We start from the raw sequence: 7,543 nt of genomic DNA on the forward strand, positions 1-7,543 counted from the left end.
TAAGACATGATGTAACAGCAGAATAGTGACTACAGCTCTGGAGGTGACTGGAGGATAATACACGAAGTAACAGCATTATGGTAAGTGCAGCTCTGGAGGTGACTGGAGGTTAAGACAGGATGTAACAGCAGAATAGTGACTGCAGCTCTGGAAGTGACAGGAGGATAAGACAGGATGTAAAAGCAGAATAGTGAGTGCAGCTCTGGAGGTGACAGGAGGATAAGACACGATGTAACAGCAGAATAGTGAGTGCAGCTCTGGAGGTGAATGGATGATAAGACATAATATCACAGCAGAATGGTGAGAGCAGCTCTGTAGGTGACTGGAGGATAAGACACGTTGTAACAGCAGAATGTTGAGTGCAGCTCTGGAGGTGACTGGAAGATAACACACGATGTAACAGAATAGTGAGTGCAGCTCTGGAGGTGAGTGGAGGATAACAGCTGATGTAACATCAGAATAGTGACTGAAGCTCCGGAGGTGACTGGAGGATAAGACCTGATGTAACAGCAGAATAGTGACTGCAGCTCTGGAGGTGGCTGGAGGATAAAACACGATGTAACAGCAGAATAGTGACTGCAGCTCTGGAGGTGACTGGAGGATAAGACCTGATGTAACAGCAGAACAGTGAGGGCAGCTCTGGAGGTGACAGGAGGATAAGACACGATGTAACAGCAGAATAGTGACTGCAGCTCTGGAGGTGAGTGGAGTATAAGACAGGATGTAACAGCAGAATAGTGAGTGCAGCTCTGGAGGAGACAGGCGGATAAAACATGATGTAACAGCAGAATAGTGAGTGCAGCTCTGGACGTGACTGGAGGAAAAGATAAGATGTAACAGCAGAACAGTGACTACAGATCTGGAGGTGACTGGAGGATAAGACACGATGTAACAGCAGAATAGTGAGTGCAGCTCTTGAGGTGACTGGAGGAGAAGACATGAAATAATAGCAGAATAGTGAGTGCAGCTCTGGATGAGACTAGAGGATAAGACACGATGTAACAGCAGAATAGTGACTGCAGCTCTTGAGGTGACTGGAGGATAAGACACGAACTAACAGCAGATTAGTGACAGCAGCTCTGGAGGTGACTGGAGGATAAGACTTGATGTAACAGCAGAATAGTGACTGCAGCTGTGGAGGTGGCTGGAGGATAAGACATGATGTAACAGCAGAATACTGAGTGCAGCTTTGGAGGTGGCTGGAGGAAAAGACACGATTTAACAGCAGAATAGTAACTGCAGCTCTGGAGATGACTGGAGGATAAGACATGGTGTAACAGCAGCTCTGGAGGTGACAGGAGGATAAGACACGATGTAACAGCAGAATAGTGAGTGCAGCCCTTGAGGTGACTGGAGGATAAGACACGATGTAAGAGCAGAATAGAGACTGCAGCTCTGGAGGATAAGACCTGATGTAACAGCAGAATAGAGACTACAGCTCTGGAGGTGACTGGAGGATAAGACATGATGCAACAGCAGAATAGTGACTGCAGCTCTGGAGGTGACTGGAGGATAAGGCACGATGTAACAGCAGAATAGTGACTGCAGCTCTGGAGGTGACTGGAGGATAAGACACGATGTAACAGCAGAATAGTGAGTGCAGCTCTGGAGGAAACTGGAGGATAAGACGTGTTGTAACAGCAGAATAGTGACTGCAGCTCTGGAGGTGACTGGAGGATAAGACATGAAATAATAGCAGAATAGTGAGTGCAGCTCTGGATGTGACTGGAGGATAAGACACGATGTAACAGCAGAATAGTGACTGCAGCTCTGGAGGTGACTGGAGGATAAGACTTGATGTAACAGCAGAATAGTGACTGCAGCTCTGGAGGTGGCTGGAGTATAAGACAGGTTGCAACAGCAGAAGAGTGACTGCAGCTCTGGAGGTGACTGGAGGATAAGACATGATGTAAAAGAAGAATATTGAGTGCAGCTTTGGAGGCGACTGGAGGAAACACACGATGTAACAGCAGAATAGTGACTGCAGCTCTGGAGATGACTGGAGGATAAGACATGGTGTAACAGCAGCTCTGGAGGTGACAGGAGGATAAGACACGATGTAACAGCAGAATAGTGAGTGCAGCACTTGAGGTGACTGGAGGATAAGACATGATGTAACAGCAGAATAGTGAGTGTAGCTCTGGAGGTGACTGGAGGATAAGACACGATGTAACAGCAGAATAGTGACTGCAGCTCTGGAGGTAACTGGAGGATAAGACACGATGTAACAGCTGAAAAGTGACTGCAGCTCCTGACGTGACTGGAGGATAAGACACGATATAACAGCTGAAAAGCGAATGCAGCTCTGGAGGTGACTGGAGGATAAGACATGATGTAACAGCAGAACAATGAGTGCAGCTCTGGAGGTGACTGGAGAATAAGACTTGATGTAATAGCAGAAAAGAAACTACAGCTCTGGAGGTGACTGGAGGATAAGACCTGATGTAACAGCAGAATAGTGATTGCAGCTCTGGAGGTAACAGGAGGATAAGACACGATGAAACAGCAGAATATTGAGTGCAGCTCTGGAGGTGACTGACGGATAAAACATGATATAACAGCAGAACAGTGAGTCCAGCTGTGGAGGTGACTGGAGGATAATACATGGTGTAACAGCAGAATAGTGACTACAGCTCTGGAGGTGACTGGAGGATAAGATATGATGTAACAGCAGAATAGTGAGTGCAGCTCTGGAGGTGACTGGAGCATAAGACGTGTTGTAACAACAGAATAGTGACTGCAGCTCTGGAGGTGACTGGAGGATAAGATACGATGTAACAGTAGAATAGTGACTACAGCTTTGGAGGTAACTGGAGGATAAGACATGAAATAATAGTAGAATAGTGACTGCAGCTCTTGAGGTGACTGGAGGATAAGACACGAACTAACAGCAGAATAGTCACTGCAGCTCTGGAGGTGACTGGAGGATAAGACACAATGTAACAGCAGAATAGTGACTGCAACTCTGGAGGTGACTGGAGGATAAGACACGATGTAACAGCAGAATAGTGAGTGCAGCTCTGGAGGTGACTGGAGGATAAAACATGATGTAACAGCAGAATAGTGACTGCAGCTCTGGAGGTGACTGGAGGATAAGACACGATGTAACAGCAGAATAGTGAGTGCAGCACTGGAGGTGACTGGAGGATAAGACACGATGTAACAGCAGAAAAGTGACTGCAGCTCTGAAGGTGACTGGAGAATAAGATATGATGTAACAGCAGAATAGTGAGTGCAGCTCTGGAGGTGACTGGCGGATAAAACATGATATAACAGCAGAATAGTGAGTGCAGCTGTGGAGGTGACTGGAGCATAAGACATGTTGTAAGAACAGAATAGTGACTGCAGCTCTGGAGGTGACTGAAGGATAATACATGGTGTAACAGCAGAATAGTGACTACAGCTCTGGAGGTGACTGGATGATAATACATAATGTAACAGCAGAATAGTGACTGCAGCTCTGGAGGTGTCTGTAGGATAAGACACGATGTAACAGCAGAATAGTGAGTGCAGCTCTGGAGGTAACTGGAGGATAAAACATGAAATAATAGCAGAATAGTGAGTGCAGCTCTGGATGTGACTGGAGGATAAGACACGATATAACAGCAGAAAATTGAGTGCAGCTTTGGAGGTGGCTGGAGGATAAGACACGATGTAACAGCAGAATAGTGACTGCAGCTCTGGAGATGAATGGAGGATAAGACATGGTGTAACAGCAGCTCTGGAGGTGACAGTAGGATATGACATAATGTAACAGCAGAATAGTGAGTGCAGCTCTGGAAGTGACAGGAGGATAAGACACGATGTAACAGCAGAATAGTGAGTGCAGCCCTTGAGGTGACTGGAGGATAAGACATGATGTAACAGCAGAATAGTGAGTGCAGCTCTGGAGGTGACTGGAGGATAAGAAACGATGTAACAGTAGAATAGAGACTGCAGCTCTGGAGGTGACTGGAGGATAAGACATGATGTAACAGCAGAAAAGAGACTGCAGCTCTGGAGGTGACTGGAGGATAAGACACGATGTAATAGCAGAATAGTGACTACAGCTCTGGAGGTGACTGGCGGATAAGACACGATGTAACAGCAGAATAGTGACTGCAGCTCTGGAGGATAAGACATGATGTAACAGCAGAATAGTGACTGCAGCTCTGGAGGTGACTGGAGGATAAGGCCTGATGTAACAGCAGAATAGAGACTACAGCTCCGGAGGTGACTGGAGGATAAGATATGATGTAACAGCAGAATAGTGACTGCAGCTCTGGAGGTGACTGGAGGATAAGACACGATGTAACAGCAGAATAGTGACTGCAGCTCTGGAGGTGTCTGAAGGATAAGAAACGATGTAACAGCAGAATAGTGAGTGCAGCTCTGGAGGTGTCTGAAGGATAAGACACGATGTAACAGCAGAATAGTGAGTGCAGCTCTGGAGGTGTCTGGAGGTTAAGACACTATGTAACAGCAGAACAGTGACTACAGCTCTTGAGGTGACTGGAGGATAAGACACGAACTAACAGCAGAATAGTGACTGCAGCTCTGGAGGTGACTGGAGGAGAAGACACGATGTAACAGCAGAATAGTGACTGCAGATCTGGAGGTGACTGGAGGATAAGACACGATGTAACAGCAGAATAGTGAGTGCAGCTCTGGAGGTGACTGGAGGATAAGACATGAAGTAACAGCATAATAGTGAGTGCAGCTCTGGAGGTAACTGGAGGACAAGACATGATGTAACAGCAGAATATTGACTGCAGCTCTTGAGGTGACTGGAGGATAAGACACGATGTAATAGCAGAATAGTGACTGCAGCTCTGGAGGTGACTGGAGGATAAGATATGATGTAACAGCAGAATAGACACTGCAGCTCTGGAGGTGACTGGAGGGTAAGACATGATGTAACAGCAGAATAGAGAGTGCAGATCTGCAGGTGACTGGAGGATAAGACATGATATAACAGCGGAATAGTTATCGCAGCTCTGGAGATGACTGGAGGATAAGACATGATGTAACAGCAGAATAGTGACTGTAGCTCTGGAGGTGACTGGAGGATAAGACCTGATGTATCAGCAGAATAGAAACTACAGCTCTGTGGGTGACTGGAGGATAAGACACGATGTAACAGCAGAATGGTGAGTGCAGCTCTGGAGGTGACTGGAGGATAAGAGCTGATGTAACATCAGAATAGTAACTGCAGCTCTGGAGGTGACTGGATGATAAGACATAATATCACAGCAGAATGGTGAGTGCAGCTCTGTAGGTGACTGGAGGATAAGACACGATGTAACAGTAGAATAGTGAGTGCAGCTCTGGAGGTGAGTGGAGGATAAGAGCTGATGTAACATCAGAATAGTGACTGCAGCTCTGGAGGTGACTGGAGGATAAGATATGATGTAACAGCAGAATAGTGACTGCAGCTCTGGAGGTGACTGGAGGATAAGACACGATGTAACAGCAGAATAGTGACTGCAGCTCTGGAGGTGTCTGAAGGATAAGAAACGATGTAACAGCAGAATAGTGAGTGCAGCTCTGGAGGTGTCTGAAGGATAAGACACGATGTAACAGCAGAATAGTGAGTGCAGCTCTGGAGGTGTCTGGAGGTTAAGACACTATGTAACAGCAGAACAGTGACTACAGCTCTTGAGGTGACTGGAGGATAAGACACGAACTAACAGCAGAATAGTGACTGCAGCTCTGGAGGTGACTGGAGGAGAAGACACGATGTAACAGCAGAATAGTGACTGCAGATCTGGAGGTGACTGGAGGATAAGACACGATGTAACAGCAGAATAGTGAGTGCAGCTCTGGAGGTGACTGGAGGATAAGACATGAAGTAACAGCATAATAGTGAGTGCAGCTCTGGAGGTAACTGGAGGACAAGACATGATGTAACAGCAGAATATTGACTGCAGCTCTTGAGGTGACTGGAGGATAAGACACGATGTAATAGCAGAATAGTGACTGCAGCTCTGGAGGTGACTGGAGGATAAGATATGATGTAACAGCAGAATAGACACTGCAGCTCTGGAGGTGACTGGAGGGTAAGACATGATGTAACAGCAGAATAGAGAGTGCAGATCTGCAGGTGACTGGAGGATAAGACATGATATAACAGCGGAATAGTTATCGCAGCTCTGGAGATGACTGGAGGATAAGACATGATGTAACAGCAGAATAGTGACTGTAGCTCTGGAGGTGACTGGAGGATAAGACCTGATGTATCAGCAGAATAGAAACTACAGCTCTGTGGGTGACTGGAGGATAAGACACGATGTAACAGCAGAATGGTGAGTGCAGCTCTGGAGGTGACTGGAGGATAAGAGCTGATGTAACATCAGAATAGTAACTGCAGCTCTGGAGGTGACTGGATGATAAGACATAATATCACAGCAGAATGGTGAGTGCAGCTCTGTAGGTGACTGGAGGATAAGACACGATGTAACAGTAGAATAGTGAGTGCAGCTCTGGAGGTGAGTGGAGGATAAGAGCTGATGTAACATCAGAATAGTGACTGCAGCTCTGGAGGTGACTGGAGGATAAGACACGATGTAACATCAGAATAGTGACTGCAGCTCTGGAGGTGACTGGAGGATAAGACACGATGTAACAGCAGAATAGTGACTGCAGCTCTGGAGGTGTCTGAAGGATAAGAAACGATGTAACAGCAGAATAGTGAGTGCAGCTCTGGAGGTGTCTGAAGGATAAGACACGATGTAACAGCAGAATAGTGAGTGCAGCTCTGGAGGTGTCTGGAGGTTAAGACACTATGTAACAGCAGAACAGTGACTACAGCTCTTGAGGTGACTGGAGGATAAGACACGAACTAACAGCAGAATAGTGACTGCAGCTCTGGAGGTGACTGGAGGAGAAGACACGATGTAACAGCAGAATAGTGACTGCAGATCTGGAGGTGACTGGAGGATAAGACACGATGTAACAGCAGAATAGTGAGTGCAGCTCTGGAGGTGACTGGAGGATAAGACATGAAGTAACAGCATAATAGTGAGTGCAGCTCTGGAGGTAACTGGAGGACAAGACATGATGTAACAGCAGAATATTGACTGCAGCTCTTGAGGTGACTGGAGGATAAGACACGATGTAATAGCAGAATAGTGACTGCAGCTCTGGAGGTGACTGGAGGATAAGATATGATGTAACAGCAGAATAGACACTGCAGCTCTGGAGGTGACTGGAGGGTAAGACATGATGTAACAGCAGAATAGAGAGTGCAGATCTGCAGGTGACTGGAGGATAAGACATGATATAACAGCGGAATAGTTATCGCAGCTCTGGAGATGACTGGAGGATAAGACATGATGTAACAGCAGAATAGTGACTGTAGCTCTGGAGGTGACTGGAGGATAAGACCTGATGTATCAGCAGAATAGAAACTACAGCTCTGTGGGTGACTGGAGGATAAGACACGATGTAACAGCAGAATGGTAAGTGCAGCTCTGGAGGTGACTGGAGGATAAGAGCTGATGTAACATCAGAATAGTAACTGCAGCTCTGGAGGTGACTGGATGATAAGACATAATATCACAGC

This window comes from Phyllobates terribilis, unplaced genomic scaffold, assembly GCF_046119375.1.
Source record: "Phyllobates terribilis strain yellow unplaced genomic scaffold, ASM4611937v1 Scaffold_139__1_contigs__length_4784569, whole genome shotgun sequence".
Classification (NCBI taxonomy): domain Eukaryota; kingdom Metazoa; phylum Chordata; class Amphibia; order Anura; family Dendrobatidae; genus Phyllobates; species Phyllobates terribilis.